The 23,004-nt window shown below is 36.6% G+C and overlaps 1 protein-coding gene across 9 annotated transcripts in view; it reads right to left on the reverse strand.

The window, feature by feature from the left end:
- large2 (LARGE xylosyl- and glucuronyltransferase 2) overlaps nucleotides 1-23,004 on the reverse strand; it is a 185,959-nt gene that overhangs the window by 43,067 nt on the left and 119,888 nt on the right. For 6 of the 9 annotated variants that reach the window (XM_089135322.1, XM_089135319.1, XM_089135321.1 and 3 more), the window contains one exon: nucleotides 19,000-19,088. The gene's annotated coding sequence lies outside the window, so the exon portion shown is untranslated. Of the gene's footprint in view, nucleotides 1-1,586; nucleotides 1,732-1,757; nucleotides 1,777-18,999; nucleotides 19,089-23,004 lie in introns of those variants that run through there. The other 3 variants (XM_039647533.2, XM_039647531.2, XM_039647532.2) reach the window with 3 other exon arrangements.

A 23,004-nucleotide genomic window follows, 5' to 3' on the forward strand; every position in this document is an offset into this window, starting at 1 on the left:
TCGTCCCATCCCTACTATATTTCTATTAAATCCTAATCTAATTATGACAAATTATATATTGTTGGAAAGGTCTAAGACTTCTAAATAAATATTCTGCCCCTGTTTTGTGTTACCAATTATGTAGGAAGAGTAATTAATGAATTTATGACAAGAGTGCACCTAAAAAAATCTGCATCATAACAGGAGGTCTGACCTTTGTCACAAAAAGTTGATACACCCACTTTTAATCATTGAAACTTCTGTTTGTATGCTAAAAGTTAATAATAAAACATATAATCTAGTATTTTTCAATAAAAAATAAAAAGTATAGTATAAAATTATCCTCTAAAAATTATAATATATATGTATATATTATCCTCTAAAATATAATAATATTTTTTATCACCTTTTTTTATTATATCACATATTTTAGTAGTTATCATAAATTAGGTATCATTTGAAAGCTTACAAACTCAGAATTCATCATGTGAAAACTGTTTTATAATTGAAAGTTGCGTTACCATAGAAACGGTACTTATTTTATCAGGCTCCTCCCCTTTTGGGTATCATTATATTTCATAATTTATTATCAAAACCTTTTCTAATCTTGACAAAACACATATTGTCAGAAAGGTCTGAGTCTCAAGGTTCCAAATTTTGTGACAAAATTGATATTTGGACAGAAATGTATTAATTTGTTAAGGCAGAATGTACACAACTAAATTGAATGGAATTCAATGGCACCCGGTGGCTATTTTTGGTACTACGCCTAAAAAAAATCTCATGGGAACTTCAATTTTTGTGATATCAACTTCAAATTTGGAACATAACTTGGTTAGATTTAAGGCTTTGATTTGATAGTAATTTTAGAGTAAAAATATTTTGTAAAATATATATTTTATATAAAATAAAAAATATATAGTACAGTATATTTGATTAACTGTGAATTAAAACTTCCATAACTTTTTCATACTTTCATTTTTTGAAGTGTTTTCACTTCAGCAATAATCTGCTGAGTGTTTTCTTTAAAACAAGACCAAACTTGGGTATATATTCCAAAGCATTCTTGAATTACAACCATTTAAGTGTGAATAGAGCATTTAACCCCTATTCTCAAAAAGGGGGGGTGACAGTTAAGGGGTTAACTGAGTCAAAACCAAAATGCGTTAGGTTGTGCCCCGCTCTCCCCTATCATAGTCAAATGTACCTAATAATACTCTCCCTAAAGTGCAACCCCACCCCCCTCTCACACACACACACACACACACAAAGGACTTCACCTCAGCAAACACCACACACCCACTGAGAGCACACACACACGTTTCCATGTTTTATGGGGACATTTCATAGACGGGAAAGATCTGATACCGTACAACCGGTGTGTATTCTCTCAACTAACCCCAAACCAACCTTCACTCTTCACTCGTCTATCCTGTAAAATGCAGATCTGTGCGCCATAAAAACACTGCAACTTTTACACAGTGGAGAGAAAGAAGAAAAAGTGGGACAATACCTCATGCTACAAAAGAAGACTCATATCACCAGAGTAAGAAAAAGGAGACACAAAGCCTGCATTCACAGAGCTGAAAGGAGGAGAAAGAACGCACTTATCTTCACCTCTGCTCAGCGCCAAGGCCAGCTCTCTCCCTCCCTCTCTCTCTCTCTCTCTCCGGCGTGCTTTGACGACGATCTGACAGCTGAATGAAGTTACAGTGCCCTACATGCATGAGATTCTGAGCTGATATAAATCACGAATGGCAAACTTTGAACTGCTCTACCTGTTTGTGTGTCTGAGAGGAACGGAGAGCAAAACTCCTCCCTCTTTCCCTCCACCTCTCCGCTAGCATGCCACGGCAGGTTTGCGTCTCGCATTCGGATCAAAGGCATCCCTCAGCCTCTCTCCTTTGCTCTGTCTTTCCCCAGAAAATCTCTCTTTACGCTCCAAACTATTTTGTAATTGCTTTCAAAGTTACTTGGCTGCTGCTGACTCTTCCATGACAGAGAAACGTTCTCTGCTACACCTGATTTACTAAATGCCCTGACCTCCGCGGGCTCATTTACTCTAACTCCTCCTCTGTTCCTCCTTCTCTTCCTTTAATGAAAGATGACTGGCATGTCCTTGGGAGAAAGAGGGGGGGAAGGGTGTCACCTTCTGCCGCATGACAAAAGATGGGTTGTGCAGGAATGCAGGAGTCTGGGAAGCTTTGGCTCTGACCAGAACAGACGGACGAGGCGAGTTGGTGTAATCAAGCATTCTTATCAGACAATGAACCGGCTTGTGTTGTCATTCAGATTTCTACAGGCGCTTATCGCTGGAGAGTCTCTTAATCAAACACATCATCTCTACGCTGTAATCAGAATATCTGAGAGAATTGTGATTTCAACGACTGACACACTTCCCGAGAAGGTTGGAATATACAGTACATGTACAGTCCAATTTTTAATGACCGATTAAACCAAAATATTAGGAAAATATTTTAAATACGAGCGAAGAACAAAGTACTAAATTTGGTTTAGGTGTTTATCCAATGCATTCTCATCCCAATGCGTCATATACTGGTGCTTTTGCAAAAGAGTACATCCAACACACATGGCACCCTTTAGCGTCAATATAACACGCACAGAGCTTTGTTCGATTAGGTTTAGGTCTGGGGTAGGGTTAGGGTTAGACCTACGGATGCACCGAAATAAAAATTCTTGGCCGAAACCGAAAACCGAAAAAGAGGAAACCAAGGCCGAAAACCGAAACACCGAAAGAAATTATGCCAATTATTAGTATCATTGCATTTATGGCTATGACTGTGTACAAACGTTACTAAAATCAAGGCATTGCAATTGCTTAAATTAATGTAAAATTTTCAAAGAATAAATCAATTACAAATTATGCAAATATTTATTTAGCACAATGCACAATAGAAAATAAAATTCAAACTAAAATGTTTTTGACCCCACTCATCATCTACTGGCCTGCAGAAGGGTTTTAAAATTAAATGTTCTCTCATAAAAACAAAGCCGAGCGCGAACTTCTCATCACACCAGCACCCAGTTCGCACGTCTAAATTAAGTTTCTTACATTTTAAAAATTTAGCATACAATAGCATAAAAAGCCTTTTTAAATGAACAAAGGTCCATGTTTAATACAAATGTACATGAAACTTAATGAAAAATGTTTAGTGAATGTAGAAAATATTTAAAAGAGCATTAATTTAGTTCTATACATACATGTTCCCATATATATTTTTTTGTAATGTCACAAGTAATAATCTCAGGGTTTACTGCGTTTTACATGATTATTTTTGTATTGGTGGTGGAATACTAAAAAATAAACATTGTCATGTGTTTATCTTTCTTCTTCTCATCGATTCCTGATGGTTAGAGGACAGTTACTTGAGCCGTCCCCTGTCGTTTCAAGGAATAGTACAACGGCGAGCGGGTCAAGTATAAACGCCTCGACTATTTAGAGCGGTGTGCGCGCTGTTGAGAGTTTAGACAGAGTTTAGACTTGACCCACTCGCATCCGGAGTCGTCGTCATGGCGGCGTGCGTTGTTTAGAGCAGATATAGGTGGATAAACAAGGCTTCCGTCTCCTCGTGGGTTCAGATTCACTGAAATACGTCCACACTGCAGACATGTTGCTTCAGACAAGCACGTGCAGGTCGCGGTTTCTGTTTGCATCATCACAACATTTCGGCCGTATTGTTTCGGTGATAAAAGTTTTCGGCCGAAAACCGAAAATGCCCTTTTGGGCCATTTTCGGCCGAAAATTTTCGGTGACCGAATATTCGGTGCATCCCCAGTTAGACCACTAGGAGGCGCCTTCTGGCCCATATATATCTGCGTCTCATATAGGGTGCTATGTGCATTGGATGTATATGCATTGGCAAAAGCGTCAGTATATGACGCCTTGGGATGAGAACGGGCTGGTTTTATCTGATCAAATTGTTTGGTGAAAAAAAAAGCCATCCCGGACAGCAACATAGTGTGAGATATGGGTCACATCCAGTACATGTGGAGTCAACGCTTGCCAGATGTGGGTCGGATCTGGGCCAACACTATGTTGCTGTCTGGGATACAGCAGCACATAAAATGCATAGAAAAACAAAAGGCTCACAGGAAAAAGCATATTCACTATAACATAATCCGTTATTAATATTTTATTGGTTGGAACAAAAATCATGTCTGCACAATTTGGCATGTTTCATGTCGTTGTTACAAATCTTAAACACAACAACACAACATGCTCACAAAAGCTTTCCCAGTTTGTAATAATATTGAATAAAGGGTGAACGTTGATGGTGTTTTCCTAGGCCAGACATGATTTTTGGTTGAAAAGAACAAACTGGATAAAGATATGAAATCAAAATGTTTTTTTGTTGTTGTTGTTTTCCATTAGCATACGTTAATCTAAAGGCCCATATTAAAGTTGTACATGTACCGTATCACAATGATAGCATGTACAGCATATGGAGCCCCTAAGGGTGATGGAAAAAACAGATTGGAGAAAAATTATTTGTATTCCCCATCTCATCTGTTTTTCCATCCCCATGTACCCATATGGGTTCTGCACGTACTATAAAACATTAAATACAGAATTATAATTTTTAATGTATTATTTGTTTTATTAAAAGAGTAGTTCACTTTAAAAAAAAAAAAAACTTTTGCTGATAATTTACTCACCCCCATGTCATCCAAGATGTCCATGTCTTTCTTTCTTCAGTCGAAAAGAAATTCAGGTTTTTGATGAAAACATTCCAGCATTTTCTTCATATAATAGACTTCAATGGGAACCAAACGGTTCAAGGTCCAAATGAAAGTTTCAGTGCAGCTTCAAAGGGCTTGTCATGAATCGAGTCATGACTCGAAAAAAGATTTGTTCATTTTGATGAAGGAGTTCGAACATGAGAATCACGAACGAGCATTTGTGCTTATAAAACTTAAACTTTGTTATTTATTTTTTAAATGACCGATCGTTTCATTAGATAAGACCCTTATTCATCGTCTGGTGTCGGTGGGGTGACATGGGGGTGAGTAAATTATCAGCAAAAGTTTTTTTTAAAAGTGAACTACACCTTTAATAATCAATTGCATCAATTAAAACTCAGTTAATAATGCTTATAACAAAGTTACTTACACTTTATTTTAAAGTGTCGTTGTTACAGTGTAATTACACGAATAAGTAACATTAATTGACTACATGCTCTTACTATAGAGTTAGGCTTACAGTTTGTTTCAGGGTTACTTATCATTATGCATCATTTACTCTGACAAGAGGCAAAATATTAGGCAATACTAATAATACAATCAACCAAACGATCCAATCTGTTCACATTTGAGACAACAAGTCACACCATGCATTGATATTTATTAATTCACCAATATGTGGATATGTGGGACTATTTTTTTTTGGTTACTACGGTCTTTTTTAGGGCCTTTACAATAAACTTCCCTGACTGCACAAGCTCAGCTGTGCTCAGGATAAGATGACAGCCAAATGAATGTTTGATAAGTTAACACCTCGTGTTTTCTCCTCATTAAGGAAGTAAAGGTCACTGGAGAAGCCTAGGCGGTGGAATTGGGAGGTGTGACGGTAAACCAAAGACACCATGGAGTGAGACACTACTAATCTATCACACGAAGGGGAGTCAAATACATGGGGAGCATTGGGTTTCTCTAACAACTGTTTAAGCCACACACACACACACACACACACTACAACTTCTCAATCACTTCACCTTACACAGTACAGTGGCTACATAAATATATCCTTTTTTGTACTTCTCAATACTCTCAGATTTACAATGTTTTATTATTTTAAATGATAATTATAATTAATATATAATTTATAATTAGATTCTCCGAATTTTTATTTTATTTTAATCAGCATACATTATATATAGTGCAAATAGTATCCTGATGTATAAATGATTTGTGATTTAAATGATCCCACAATTATTCTACAACCCGCCAAACTAAAAGTTCAGTTTTACTTGAAGAAATTGTGACAGAAATATATTACTCTTGTAGAATAGAATGTACTTCTCAAATATAATTGTTACATTTGAAAAGATTAATAATAGATTTATAAAATCTAAGCTAAATGATTAGACGTTTTTATTTTTATTATTATTATTTTTTTTTTAAATAATAATAATTGCAAAAATATTAAATTTTTGATAACATCTAAAATCCATTTTAAATATCAGATCACATCTACGCATCCAATTCTTGTTAAGTAATACAAAAAAAAAGTGAAAATCATAAATTCACCATAAAAAGTAATAAAATACCATTTCTCTTTTGATTTTGGCATTACAAATAGTAAGACCATGATGGAGAGAATTGTAAATGAATCATGAAACGTCACAGTATCGCACGATGCATTTACGGCTGCGTATTCTAATCCTTGTGAACAAAATATCACAATTTCTGTGACAAATTCACATAAAAATAATGTCTGTAGAAAGCTAGATAGCATTTAAGGACTAAGCTCTGGTTTAAACATTGTGTGAGGGATAAAAACGGAATCATCGGGAGCATTTGTCCCCGCTAAAACACTCTGCCTTGACAAGCTTTCTCTTCATCAGAACACAGACACCAGCACATTGTATGTATGAGTGGTGTAGGAAGGAAATGATGTTAACAATGCTAACCTGCAGTAAAAACACTCCCTAATCCTCCTCTCTGAGTGTGAACAAACTCACGAGCGCCGCCAGGACAGACGGCTTTGACACTACCACTACAAAACAAGAAGAGGTATAGAGGATTTACACGGGTCAAGAGGTCAAAAAGTCATTGTGCTGCGCTCTCCGTGACTGATGGGAACAGAATATAGCGTGAGGACTAGGTGTTGTGTGTGTGAGCGAAAATGATCGATACTGACACGCACACATAAAGCTGATGGAAAAGCGACAATTTATTTAGTCCTGACGGATGAGACGCGGGAGAGGTTGGCTTGCGGGTTAGCAAACTTTACTAAGTGCTGTCCTGCGGTCACCCCAATCTCCGGCTCCAGACAGCTTTTCTAAATAGAGTTTCAGCCGAACGCAGCGTCAGCTTCTGGCGACTGTATCTGAGAACTCAGACATGACTGAAATAACACAGACAGCATCTTACCTCCGCCTGCACTCTGCTGAGGGAACTTAATCAGTTCTTCATACACCCACACGTCCACACACCAGAGTCTTATTATGCTCTCTTAAACGAGAGAAAACGTCTCATTAAGCAAACAGCTTCGACATAAAGAAAAGAATGTGCTCTTTATCCATATGTCTCTTACTGATTCGGCTAATTAGACTAATTAAGAAGGCCACTTTTTGAAATGTTGACCATAGTAACCAAACATGTTGCCATGGTGATGGGGGAGCGGCTGATTGGCCACTGCAGGGTTCTAGCTTCCAAGAATTTTCCATGAATTGTCCAGTCATTATTATGGATATCTACAGTAAAAATACAACAAAATACAAAAGGTAGGCTAATTGTGACTTTTTTTCTCACAATTGCGAGTTATATTATATAATATAGTATAAAACTCACATTTGCAAGTTATAAAGTCAGAATTGTGTGATATAATTGTGTTGTGCCTTTTTTTCCTCAGAATTAGACTTTATAACTCGCAATTGGGAGTTTATGTCACACAGTTCTGACTTTATAACTCGCAAATGTGAGCTTTATATTGTATTATATTATATAACTCGCAATTGGAAGAAAAAGAGTCTGAATTGTCGCAATTATCTTATAAAATAATTTATTGCGCGGCGTAAACAAGCTTCCATACAAAGAGCAGTTACGAGTGAATGACATATCTACAATACAACCATTTATTTTAAACATGTTCTATAATGTTTCCAGGCCTGGAATTTGCAATTTTAAAATTCTCTGATTTCTCCATATGATCCCTGTCAGACATGTGCTAAATAAGACATGGAGTTAGTTTGTGGCACCATGATTCTTCTGACCTTCTCACGCTCCACAAATAAAGGGTTAAAGGTCACATGTAGCTGAGGGGTGTGAGAAATTTCCCTTTCATTAGCGAAATGTGACCTTTAACCCTTATTGCTGGAGGATTAAAGGTCAGAACAATCATCATATCAATAACGACAACATTTCTGCAAAATTATATATTATGTTGCTTCTTGCTAACTCTTTTAAAGTCCAGTAAGTGACACTTAAAGTACGTTTAGTTTTATCTGCAACATTAAATTATATATATATATATATTTTTAGTTTTATATATTAGGGCTGGGTAATAAATATCGATTTCTCGATATTAATCGATTCTCATTTTTACGAACCGATATCGATTCTTAAATCTCAAGAATCGATTAGTCATCCTGTTTCATTTGAATGAATGGGACATTGTATCGCGGCTGCGCACATCCAAAAAATCGCAATAATCTTTGTCCTTTGTTACTATTGATATGAAACAAAGTCTCAATTTTCAAATTACGTCCATTTTCTTTAGAAATTCAAAAACATAAATAGTGTTTTGGCGCTGTGGCGTGAGATCGCTCTGGCGCAACTCAAGAGAAGCAGCAGCGCTGATCTCTCTTCCGGTTTAATAATATCACGAAAATAAACATGAATGAGCATCTGAAAGTGTGTTAAAAGATAGAGTACAACTTATCGAAATCCGTATCATGTCACATTGATTCGCTCAATCAGCATTTCAACCGTGGAAAGACGTCAGTTAAACAGCTTGTATTCAATGTCGTCATATTTACCTCAGAAAACCCACATAAACTCGTTAGTCAGCTAGAAAAAAAAATAACTCCAGAGAGGAGCATTTTGCTAAATATATACACCATATTACATATGCATTATAATCTTAAAGTTCTTCAATATTTAATGCATATTTGAATAAATCTGGCAAGTTTTTATGATAGCCACCATTTAAATGTTTATATTTCATATAATCTTCTTATCATCAAAAAAAATAAAAGTGTAATTTAAGTGTTTGTATAGCTACAAAACAGTTCATTATTACCTTCATATTAGGCTAATGAAGCCTATAGGCTACAACTAGACTCCCATAGTTTACAGCATCAGTTAAGAGATTTGATTCCCTTGAGCAAAAAATGGCCATTTATTGTAACTGATATCCAAAATAATCGATATTGAATCGAATCGTAATCGAAATCGAATCGCAAGCTTGTGAATCGAAATCGAATCGAATTGTGAAATTTGTCTCAATACCCAGCCCTAGTTTTTAACATCTACTCCCGTGTAATGGAAATCAATCGATGCCGGCGATATGTTATGCCCTAAATATTACATGACTAACTAAATGCATTTTTCCATGTACTTTTCTGTAATGCACTTTCTGTAAAGCTGCTTTGAAACAATATGTATTGTGAAAAACGCTATACAAATAAACTTGAATTGAATTGAATTAACTGGTCCTACACGCCCTGTTCCAAGCGGGATTCAAGCAGAGGTCTCCAGCGAGGGAGGCAGGCGCTAACAAGGACCCTAAAGGCCGTCTTGAGACCAGAGGAGTGAGGTTTACACGCACAACTCTTACTAGCATACGTCCATCACACAGATTATGACTGTGGAGGCTTTGGAAAGGCACACACACATCACATTCAAGGCTGTGCCACCGTTGGGCGTCTGCTGTGACCTTCTGAGAATTAATCATGACCACTTACGAGGAATTTCTTTTGTTCTGGTCCCAGATGGTGTGGTGCAAGATGCAATCAGACTACATGGGCTTCACAGCAAAAGTCGATACATACATTCACAAGCTGTTTAAAAAGTCTATTGTATAAGAATGAGTCCGCAGTCTTGAAGGTCATATGACTTTCAATCTCAACCTGAGCAGATCTTAATCTATATTCTTATGTATTCATTTTCCACAAAGAAAAGCTGAAACCGCTCCTACATAACAAGAGTGTATTGAATCTGGGGGTTTGCGCAAGCAGCCTGGCCTTTCAACTGGGAAAATAGAAAGCAGGTCGTGTTGTGAGCAGGGGAAGGGGAAGCTGCCAATATTATTTTCAGCCAGATTTTGGCTTGACTATCTATTCATCAACTCAGATGCTACTTCTCCGTCTGCTGAGGCTAGTAACTCGCTTTTAAAAATCTTCTCGATCTCTCGAGCCAACCGAGGCTTATACGTCTCCCATTTTCATTGCCCAGGCTTCACGCACTCACTTCCCCACACAGTAAACACACCCACGTTCACGGAAACAGCACATGCATTTTAATAACAAACACTGAGCTTATTCTGCGTCTGTGACATCATTTAACCTGCCTTTGCATTATTCATAAACCTGTTTGCACATAAAAATACGAACGGGATAAAACCGAGAAGGAGCTGTCATGTCTCGCACTGTCATCTCTCATTTACAAACAGCATCTCTAAATCACTTTCAGCACTACACATCAATAACACACACACACACACACACACACACACACACACACACACGCACACACTTCAGCTCAGATGTTGAAGGATTTTGCTGGATCTCAGAGGAGCCAGTTAGCATTAGCAGGAAACCCAGATTTGAAGGATACCACCTTGTGTTTGAGGATACATTACTGAGAACTGGGAGTGATATGTTTTCTAATGAAAAGAAAAATATATGTAAAAATATATATGAGTATATTATATATAAAATATATATATATGAGTAAAACGTTTGCTGATAATTTACTCACCCCCATGTCATCCAAGATGCCCACGTCTTTCTTTCTTCAGTCGAAAAGAAATTAAGGTTTTTGATGAAAACATTCCAGGATTTTCTCCATATAATGGACTTTAATGGGAACCAAACGGTTCAAGGTCCAAATGAGAGTTTCAGTGCAGCTTCAAAGGGCTTTAAACGACACCAGACGATGAATAAGGGTCTTATCTAGCGAAACGATCGCTCATTTCAAAAATAAATAAAAAAGTTTAATTTTATAAGCACAAATGGTCGCCTTGCTCTGTTCTGTGATGCGAGTTCTCGACTCTCCTCTTCGAACTCGCTCATCAATATGAACGAATCTTTTTTCGAGTTATTTTGTTCGTTAAATGAACCGAGTTTGAACAGGAAAGTTCTAATTTGGACCTCCGTTTGGTTCCCAATGAAGTCCATTATGAAAAATCCTGGAATGTTTTCATCAAAAACCTTAATTTCTTTTCGACTGAAGAAAGAAAGACATGGACATCTTGGATGACATGGGGGTGAGTAAATTTTCAGCAAACATTTTTTTTTTTTTTAAGTGAACTACTCGTTTAAAACAAAACCTAATTTGGTGGACTAAAACAAGAATCAAATAGAAAATAGCCAACATTTCTATGCACTTTTACAGGTTCTGACCTTAAAAGTGGACTCATCTTTGTTAGGTCCATTCTATTCGTGACTACATCTGTCAACTTTCCATATATATATATATGGTCTGGTATATAAATTATTATTTTAGTATTATTAGCCCTATTGAATTTATTATTGTCAAACAATTTTTTATAATCAATTTGTTCTTTTCATTATTATGACAATAAAATAAATAAAACTCAATAAAATAAAATAAAATATTATTACTATTATTCAGTCATATGTATTTCTGTGGTGCAGCTGCTACATGGAAAGGCATTAGCAAAACAAAGCATAAAAGTGTTTTTCCAAATGCATAAAAACCATTACGCATATATTGTTGCTGTTGTGATTTTGTCAATTTAATTTAACCTTTTTGCAGAAAACTGAAGGAAGACATTTTTTTTAACACACTCCGGCAAAGCATACTTTTTAACCGCATAATTAGTCACGGCATCAACCAGACTGTCAAAGCTTATTAGCCCAGCCTTGACCCCACGACTCAGACTATCACCCGAGAAGTTCGAGTTCAATCCGCTTTAAAGGAGTCTGAGTTCAAGTTCAAAAACTCTCTGAGAGATCATATGCCACTCAAACGCTTCGAGGGTTTTGTTCTTCAATTATGTGAGAGAAAGAGGAGGGAACACTCCTTCCACTAAGACACGGATGAAAGCCCCATAAATTGACCTGGAACGGCTAGAAAGGCATCTGCTTCTGTCTCTTTTTTCGAAGACATTTGCATTAGACACTCTGTTTGAACTTCTATAATTTGATCAGAGATGCATTCGAGGCTAACGGTGCTAGATTTCATCAAATTATGATAAAGGATGACAGCTGCAGCCAAATCCCAGCGGGCCACTACCTATTTTCAGAAGGTATACGTTAACAGGGTGTCATAAGATCAGGCCGGCAGCATTTTCACCAATGGTTCCCCTATTCTTCTACTTTCTCGGGGGGACAAGAAGAGTTTTTTTTGTGTGTGTGTGTGTGTGTGTGGATGAAAAAGTGAGTGTGTTCTACTAGAGTGTGTACTCCATGGCACTGAGAGCTTTCCATTAGGGGAGCATGAATCACAGTGCGTTCCCCTCCTCTTCACCGCCCTTCAAAACAAAGTGATCTCCAGTAGGCTCATCTGAACTAGCTAGTGCAATCTCTCATTCTGTCAGAGACCGCTCTGCTCCACACCAGCACGGCCCTGGGACAGTCTTTACAGCTTGCATCTGCCACGCTTATCCGAGTTTGGTGCCGATGGCCTAAGCAATCCAATTCTGCGTTGAAAGAGAGCACCACCAGGTATTAACACAGGGTGTACCAGAGGGAGACTGGGATAAAAGTTCCTGAAATGGCTATAAAACACCCCAAAAAGCATATCCTGTTTTGATCCCTAAGGGTTTTGAGATTGAACATGATTTATTTGGTCCATTTTATGGCTTTTCTTGCATTCGCAGTACACCTTGTGGGAGAGCACGAAGGTCTGCAGACTCACAGGTAGGGGTTAAAGGTCAGAGCCGGCCGAGCCAGGAAACTCGTGCTCAATAAGCTTCTTAACTATATTGATTGTTTCTCCATGATAGAATTTTAAATAAATGGAGAGCAAATGGAAAATCGACATTGTTCACAATGAAATTAAATTTTTCTCATAAAATTCTAACAAGTTCTTGCCAAATCTTCAGAGCGAAGCTAACTTTATAGCTTACTAAAAAAAACAAGTTGTTTCCATTTTATTCCTTTTAAGGAATTTTAGGAGGAACCTGAGATAAAGTTGATATTTTAAAAATAACTCCAAGTCTCCTGAGCCATATGTGTGCAATAACATTTTCCTCAGGAGTTGCATCATCTTTATCCTCTTTCATATTTGAGTTACAAATGCAAGATACCTTCCGACCAACACCTGCTTGCAATCTTCTGCTGATTGTATTGTCATTTTCCATTTCTTCTTCATGTTCTTTAAAGAAGCAGTCCAACAGTGAGTGTTTCCTGGCACATGTGCAGACACTTACATATGTGAGGCTGGTTGCTATTTTTGCCGGACAAATGTAATAATAATAATCATCATTTTCTCCTTTTGAGTTATAGAAGAAATCTAAACATTATTTGCAAAGGTCTATAGGGCCTTATGATTGATTATCACAATGCGGAATCCAGTCATAAAAAATGGAATTTGACAAATTTCACAGGGGACTAATTGTCATGTTTGCTGAACTTTTAATAAATGGTTGTTAAACATCCAATATAGCAATCAGATTATGTTGGCGGTTATTTTTGTTAGGAAAATAATACAAAAAATAGAATAATGGTTACTTATACTTACTGTACACTCTCAGAAAAAAGGTACAAAAGCTGTCACTGGGGCTGTACCTTTTCAAAAGGTAAACTTTTGCCCATTTTAGGTGCTAATATGTACATTTTAGGTGTTAATATGTACATTTTATGTGCTAATAAGTGTTAACATTTTAGGTACTAATATATCCATTTCAGGTGCAAATGTGTCCATTTCAGGTCATTTTAGGTGGTAATATGTACATTTTAAGTGTTAATTTGTACATTTTAGGTGCTAATATGTCCATTTTAGGTGCTAATATGTGCATTTTAAGTGTTAATATGTTCAAGGTGCTAATATATCCATTTCAGGAGCTAATATGTTCATTTTAGGTGCTAATATGTTACATTTTAGGTGGTAATATGTACATTTTAGGTGGTAATATGTACATTTTAGGTGTTAATATGTACAATTTAGTTGCTAATATGTACATTTTAAGTTTTAATATGTACATTTTAGGTGCTAATATATCAATTTCAGGAGCTAATATGCCCATTTTAGGTCCTAATATGTACATTTTAGGTGGTAATATGTACATTTAAGGTGCTAATATGTACCACTAAGGTACCAATATGCAGCCTTTGGGTTCAAAAGTGTACCTTTTGAAAAGGTACATCCCCAGTGACAGCTTTTGTACCTTTTTGTCTGAGATATACTCACTGTGTGTATATATATATATATATATATATATATATATATATATATATATATATATATATATATTAATTTGTTATTATTACATTTTATAGATGCTTTAATGCATTCATATTTTCTTACTCATTACAAAACAGATTACCGAATAATTTTCAGATAAATTATACTCAAAATGTCATATAAAAGCCTGGTTTCACTTGGTTCAATTCAGGCATTTAAGTGAGGCATTCAGGCTTTTATAAACGTGCCTTAAAAAAAAAAAAAGACTGGTGTGCATCTTGTGATAAAACAATAGCAGTGACATATTTTAAGATTGGTCAGTGCGAGTTGCTTTCAGTTAAAACAGCTCAGCATGCATTTTATTCTGGCACTAGCTTAAGTCGTCTGTGAATCCAGGGGTAAATGTATTAAATCAATATTATTTCATATTAAATTATATAAAATATTCATTTTTTAAATATGCATTTTATTTAATATTCATTATAACAAATATTCAGTAAACATTTGTAAAAAGTTGTACAAGTTTCATTACTTCAATTAGACATGCATTTTGATTACTAAAATCATTCAAACAGAATCCAGAAAAAATAAAATGGGAATAAAAATGATTTCCAGAACATTTTAAACTAAAAAAAAAAAGGGAAAAAATAAAACAGAATTCATATGGCCCTAAAAGTCAGAGAACTCAAACATTTATATTTCATCAAATCCTTCCAAATAAGTCTTCTCAAAATGATCGGTGTTATGCAGTGTACATAATTTGATTGTCTCAGTTTTTTTTATTTCTAATATATAAACCTGAGATAAAGGTGATACTTCTCAGCTGAAAAAGTAAGCTCTGAGCAATAACATTCACCTCTGGGAACCAGCAAGACAGAAACTCGTTCCATCAGAAAGTTTTACAGTCTGTGTAAAAAATCTGTCCTCTATGGTTCCCAGAGAAAATTTGTGTTGTTCAGAGGTTGATCTTGCATTACCAGCACTAACCCACACAGAACAACCTGGACCAGCATATAAATGCATGGCGGTGTAAGCTGCATGTATCAGCGGGGCTCTCTGCCCCCTCTCAGGAGCCCTTTATTGTTTCTCAGCCTCCTCAAAGCCAATCGTAGGCCATGGGCTGTGGTCTGCACAACCTCCACACACACTAATTCTCTAGCAACCTGCCTACACACTCTCCAAACATCAGAGTGCTGTGTTCAAGGACAAAATCAGGTATTCTTTTACGGGAAAAAGACATCACATTTTAGACGAACGGTCAGCTGCTTCCAATGCATCGGTATCTGCTTTTGCCTGACAGTGGATGTAACATGAACTCAAACCAGAACTTCCCGAGACCGAACAGATCCTCTGCAGAGCCTGATGGCAAAGCACCCATTATCACAGATAGAACTAAATAATGCGTAGCAATCAATATTTCATGAGCTCGACTAATGCACCCACTTAAATGTTCCGGTTACAAATGCAAGGGATTGTTTGTTTGTGGATATAAAAGTATTCACGTTCGCATCTCTGCCCTTTAGATGCCGAAAACATAACATTTATGTGAGTTGTTTTGGGCTTCGGCATTGCAGTGATTTGTTTCCCTGACAACCACTTAAGGAATGACGATGCCGAGCTCGATTCTGAGCAAATAAAACGTGGCTTTATTTAACCATTTGCTGTGCTGACATGGTATTGCTTTTTAATCTTCATTTGAAGGCCCTTTCGCATGACTCACCTGTCATGCTTTGACCTCGACATGAAAACGTTTGGAGATAGTTTCACGGCAGGGCTGCTAAGAAAGAAGTATGAAGTGTCGTTTAAAGCCCTTTGAAGCTGCTCTGAAACTCTCTTTTGGACCTTGAACCGTTTGGTTCCCATTGAAGACTATTATATGGAGAAAATCCTGGAATGTTTTCATCAAAAACCTGAATTTCTTTTTGACTGAAGAAAGAATGAATTGGACATCTTGGATGACATGGGGGTGAGTAAATTATCAGCTAACGTTTTTTTAAAAGTGAACAACTCCTTTAAGAATGATTATCTGCTCCACACTGATGTAACTAAAGTGCAAAATCAAACCATCCACTAAACAAAACATCTGCCATGATTTGCGTGTCTTTAAAAAAATCGACAATCAGAAGAATTTCTACCATCTAAAATGGCTAAATAATGTTCAAATTCAACCTGGTATGGGAAATATTCAGCTCACTGTACACAGTTTCCAGCTCAAATAAACACAAGTGGCAGTGAAACACCAAAAACTTTGATTCCTCTTTACACAAATTATAATTACAGGGGCAGATTAATTAATGAAGTCTACTGAGAAATCCATGTTGGCCCAGGCTGGTTTATGTTGGTTAAAGCTGGGATAGTCCTGGTCAAGCTGGACTAGCATAATCATGCTGTTCTCAAGCAAAACCGAGCTGGTTTGCTGATCCACTTCCAATGATGGGGATCAACAAACCAGCATCTCATAAAACATTCAAGTAACACTTTACTTGAAGGGGTGTGTGCATACACTCTCAGAAATAAAGGTACAAAGGCTGTCACTGGGGCTATTTCAGGTGCTAATATTTACATTTCAGGTGCTAATATGTACATTTTAGGTGCTAATATTTACATTTCAGGTGCTAATATGTACATTTCAGGTGCTACATTTCAGGTGCTAATATTTACATTTCAGATGCTAATATGTACATTTTAGGTGCTAATATTTACATTTCAGGTGCTAATATGTACATTTTAGGTGCTAATATTTACATTTCAGGTGCTAATATGTACATTTCAGGTGCTACATTTTAGGTGCTAATATTTACATTTCAGGTGCTAATATGTACATTTCAGGTGCTACATTTCAGGTGCTAATATGTACATTTCAGGTGCTACATTTCAGGTGCTAATATTTACATTTCAGATGCTAATATGTACATTTTAGGTGCTAATTTGTACATTTCAGGTACTAATATGTACATTTCAGCTGCTATTATGTACATTTCAGGTGCTACATTTCAGGTGCTAATATTTACATTTCAGGTGCTAATATGTACATTTCAGGTGCCAATATGTACATTTTACGTGCTAATATGTACATTTCAGGTGCTAATATATACATTTTAGGTGATAATATGTACATTTCAGGTGCTAATATGTACATTTCAGGTGCTAATATGTAGATTTTAGGTGCTAATATTTCAGGTGCTAATATGTACATTTCAGGTGCTAATATGTACATTTCAGGTGCCAATATGTACATTTTACGTGCTAATATGTACATTTCAGGTGCTAATATGTACATTTTAGGTGATAATATGTACATTTCAGGTGCTAATATGTACATTTAGGTGCTAATATGTACATTTCAGGTGCTAATATGTACATTTCAGGCGCTAATATTTACATTTCAGGTGCCAATATGTACATTTTAGGTGCTAATATGTACATTTCAGGTGCTAATATGTACATGTCAGGTGTTAATATGTACATTATAGGTGCTAATATTTACATTTTAGGTGCTAATATTTACATTTCAGGTGCTAATATGAACATTTTAGGTGCTAATATGTGCCATTAAGGTACCAATATGCAGCCTTTGGTCCAAAAGTGTATCTTTTGAAAAGTTACACCCCCACTGACAGCTTTTGTACCTTTTTATCTGAGAGTGTAAGACTGGCATGACACCTTCATAACCATGACATGACAAATGCATGTTTATGACAACTATGTTATTAAGTGTCATTCACTCAATGATGACATTTTGAATGCAAATATGACATTGTTTGAGATGTCTTTGTTATGACATCTTGACATAAACCAGTACATCATAATCTGTCAGTGTCTTTGTCATGACAACTTGACATTAAATTAAGTTAAACTGTCATGTGGTTGGCTTTGACATTGACTGTCATGAGGCCATTATAACTGTCATGCATATTTTTCGTGACCAATGTCAAAACCAACCACCTGACAGTTTAATGTAATGTTAACCAATAAAGCTAGGTGGTTTCTTAAGTTCTTAAGTGTTCACTTATGAAACAAGGTTGAACAACTCAAAGCTGAGCAAAACCAGGTAAAGTGGCATGGTTGCTCCAGCAAATGTATTTTCTAAACGCCATCAGTTAGGTTTAGGATAGAGTTTGGTGTAGGTGGTACAGTACGTTGCTTTCGAATGTGACCACCCACCAGACATTTCATTCCCAAACTGCCATGATACATGCATGAATCAACATAATAAAATAACGGCACAATCATGTTGATCTGTTTTGGAGAAAATTGCAAGCGCCTCTCACTGGACATTTCACATTGAAACTAGTAGCAACGTAACGCCATTTTTGCAAAAATGCCTTTGGAAATGGGTTGGACCTACTATATTCATTGCAGTAAGCCTAAAAAACATAATTTTTGGGGGGAAATAATCTCATTTTCGCCACAGGTGCCATTTCCCAGAGAGAGAGACTGGTTCATTTTGCATCTCTGCAATTTCCACAATGGCAGTGCTGCAATGATTGTCTCAATTTTGAGAGGAAATACTTGCAAAAGCTAAATTATCTCATTCTCATTTGTGCACCTTATTGTATCTAGATGCACAGGATCAGACAACATTGGCCATATAATTAGAAAAAAAAGTGTCCTATCGTATAGTCTTTGCTTCAAAAGGTCAGGAGCCAATGGTTTCAAAGTTGAAATGTTTGAACCTCACAACGGTTGAGGCCTTTATAATAATATCTCAAATGCTAAAATATGAAAACTCTACTGATGACTCACCACAATGCGTCCTGGAAGATCGATGATGCCAAGAAGACGTGCCTGCCGAGTAATCACTGAGAAACCTTTACTTTCAGCCTCTCTGAAACCTGAAACATAAGGTGATAAACACTGTTAGACAGATTTTCCACATTAATATGCAGCTTCTATTGTACATAAAATATAACATAAACCGAGGCTACAACGTAACTCGGGTGCAAGGTTGACGCCTACGGTACTTTAGATTTGCTGCTAAAAACTAACATCGAAAATGAGTCACAAATCATAAAGAACTTAATCTCGTTCTTTTAGAGCACTTCAGATTGTTTGGATGCATCTTAACAAGATCATTGATATTGATTGAGGTTGAGTAGAGGAAAGGTCAAACCCAGGGCCGTGTGGTGGGCAAATCATGAGTAGGTACAGCATCTGTGCTCTGCGGGATGTCCCTTCAGCGCGTACTTCTGACTCACACGTCTGTTTGGCTGTAAATTAAACGTGCTTTATCTCTCACGGTTCCTCTCTTCCCATAGACATATTGTGTCCTCCTACCTACAACAAGAGCCTGTTGAACTGAGGATAGCACATCTCAGAGCTCCAGCTGAGAAAGCGTGATCAGTGTGCAGGCCAGAGACAGTGTGTGGAGGAGGAAAAATTAAAGGGGGATTCGCAAGGCTTAGTATGGCTAGTATGGTTAGCGCTGGTTTGGTGACGGTATAGCAGGCGGACCACCGTAGAAATGCTGCACTCTTGGTAAAAAGGGTTCATTGGCGTTCTCCACAGAACTTTTAATGCTAAAAAAGGGTCTATAATGACAAGAAAGAACCCTTTTGGCACAAAGGTTCTTTATAGGCTGTTATTCATTCATGTTGTAGTTGTAATTAAATTATTGTTGTAGTAACTTAATATCACATTTTAATCAAGCTGATTTTTGGAGGAGAAAAACTGAAATGGCACTCTTCGTGTGATACTGATGAACTACTGTACATTCAATGATATAAATATATACATTTTCTAACCCCCATATCTTGAATTTTGTGATCATTCACATGCATTCATAAATACAGTTTAGGATCTTGATGTTTTTCAATACTATGAAATAATTAATCCGGAAAGGACAAAACAAATGATAAATGAATGAACCCAAAAGGTTCCATTTAGAACCTTTTTCCTGGTTACAAAGTCATACAGGTTTGCAATAAAATGATTATGGCTTCCAGTTAAAGGTGGGGTAGGTAGAAATATTCTAAAAAACCTTTTCCCAAATTTGTTTAAACTGTCTATGTAAACCGATACATAATTAAAATGTAAGCACTCTGAAAAAGAAAGTATACAAATCAAGTGTCTCTCCACGGCGCTGGTAAATGCATCCTCCAGCTGAGCGCGGTCGGGTGTTTTGGGGGCGTGGCTTTGTAAGGAGGGGGTGGGAGTGAATGAAATAATGAGCTGTGTTTATTGCAGCACTGAGAGGACTACAGACACTCGATTTGTATACTTTCTTTTTCAGAGTACATTTTAATTATTTATTGGTATATATAGACACTACAGTTTAAACAATTTTGGGAAAAGTTTTTTTTTTTTGAAAATTTCTACCTACCCCACCTTTAACTATTCCTTAAAGGCACACTATGTAACTTTTCACCACTAGAGGTCGTTCATTCAGAACACGTGCACGTTCATGACTCTCCTGTTCGAACTCGTTCATTAAAACGAACAAATCTTTTTCCGAGTCAATTCGTTTGTTTTGTTCGTTCGAATGAATTCGTTCACGAACGTGCATCACATAACAGAGCAAGGCGAGCATTTGAGCTTATAAAACTTAAACTTTGTTATTTATTTATTAAATGAGCGATCGTTTCGTCTTGATAAGACCCTTATTCATCATCTGGAATCGTTTAAAGCCCTTTGAACAGTTTGCACTGAAACTGTCTTTTGGACCTTGAACCGTTTGGTTCCCATTGACGTCCATTATATGGAGAAAAACCTGGAATGTTTTCATCAAAAACCTTAATTTCTTTTCGACTGAAGAAAGAAAGACATGGACATTTTGGATGACATGGGGGTGAGTAAATTTTCAGCAAAAGTTTTTTTCAAAAGTGAACTACTCCTTTAACAATGATTTGTTTTCTATCGGTGAAATCGGAAATGAAGGGTGTGATGTCATCGACTGCTTAAAAACTGCAAATTTCTCTGAATTTAAACATTCTTAGAAACATCTGAGATAATGTAAGTACACAAATCAACAAAATATATAGCATTATTCTAGTGATTATTGGATATTTTAATCCAGAAATCTTACATAGTGTGCCTTTAAAGCTAGTTAGCAAGTCTGCGATGGACACCACCGTTTTAAGCTACAAAAGAGCATCAAAAATAAAAACAATCTGTCATTTTCACCCAAAAAAAATAAATAAAAAAAAATGCATGAACTTTTTAACCAAAAATGCTCCTCTTGCACTAGCTCTGCAATGCACATCCACGACTTCACAAATTACACAATCACGCTGAAAGGTCACACATGAAGTAGACGGAAGTGCCGACCCATTGTTTACAAAGCGAACGTGCAAAGACTACATTAAAAACGCCCGTTACAAAAAAAAAGGTAAAACAACAATGTCGGACAAGTTTGAAGTTGGTGATTACGTAATGCATGAAGTCATGGATGTGCATCACAGAGCTAGTGCAGGATGAGCATTTGTGGTCAAAAAGTATATTAATATTTATTTATTTAATTCCAATCGTTTCGCTAGATAACTGCACTGCACTGAAACTGCAATTTGGACCTTCAAACCATTGGTCCCCTTTAAACTCCACTATATATGGAGAAAAATCCTGGAATGTTTTCCTCAAAAACCAGAAATTTTAATTCTGGAGTGAACTAATCCTTTAAGTATGAAAACAATGCATTCAGTTCACACTTAAGTATATTATTTCCGTAATACTCAAGGGAGACTCAAGACATTACAGTAAAAACACATCTAAAACAATGGGCTGAACATCAAGATCACAGCAGTGCTGAATACCTGACATTGCTGTGAATCACATGAGCTTTAAATTCCACGACTGATCACAGGACAGTGGGAGGGACGGGATGGGGATCTGTGGCCTGTGAAGTTGAGGTGGAGTGCGGTTATTTGAAGTCTCCTGTGACTCAATTGCAGTGCTGTCACTCCAGTTTGTGTCCAAACAGCATAATAAGGGGTCATTACGAGACCAGATTGGAAAATAATGGAAGAGTCATTAAAGCCAGGGGGAAATGATATCTCTCCACAGTGTGGGGGGACAGGTAGACTATGGCCCTGAGCAGATTACCGTAATGAGGTAGAGCGTCTCTGCCAAAAGCTACGTTCACACAGACAGTGTTTGGACTGATAACCATTTTCTTTAGCAGGTGTGATTCTCAAGTTCTTATTAAAACAACACTTTGCAATAGCAGCTTGAATACTGTATGATTAAAGGGATACTCCACTTTTTTAGGAAGTAGGCTCATTTTACAACTCCCCCAGAGTCAAACAGTTGAGTTTTACCATTTTTTAATCCATTCAGCCGATTTTCTGATACTTAGAAGAATATCAGTAACCAGTTTCTGGTCTCATTGACTTCCATAGTATATTTTGTTCCTGCTATGAAAGTCAATGAGACCAGAAACTGTTTTGCTACTGATATTCTTCTAAATATCAGAAAATTGGCTGAATGGATTCAAAAACGGTAAAACTCAACTGTTTAATCTGAGGGAGTTGTAAAATTTATGGAGGCAAAAGTCATAGTTAATAGTTAGTTAATAGTGTGGACCCAAGTGTGACCAAATTTTTTAATGTGTTTGTAAAAAAGTACAATTTACTGTACTTTTGATCAATTGAATGCATCCTTGCTGAAATTATAAAGTATTAATTTTTTCAAACAGTAATGCATATGAAGGGTGGAGAATGTGTGATAAAAGCCAGGGGGAAAAAAACATAGCATTGGTCTGGAGAAACTTTCCAGGTATGCATACCAGAATCTAATCTCCAGTCAAACAATTCATCA

The sequence above is a fragment of the Pimephales promelas genome, chromosome 10, assembly GCF_988280905.1.
Source record: "Pimephales promelas chromosome 10, fPimPro1.hap1.1, whole genome shotgun sequence".
NCBI lineage: Eukaryota > Metazoa > Chordata > Actinopteri > Cypriniformes > Leuciscidae > Pimephales > Pimephales promelas.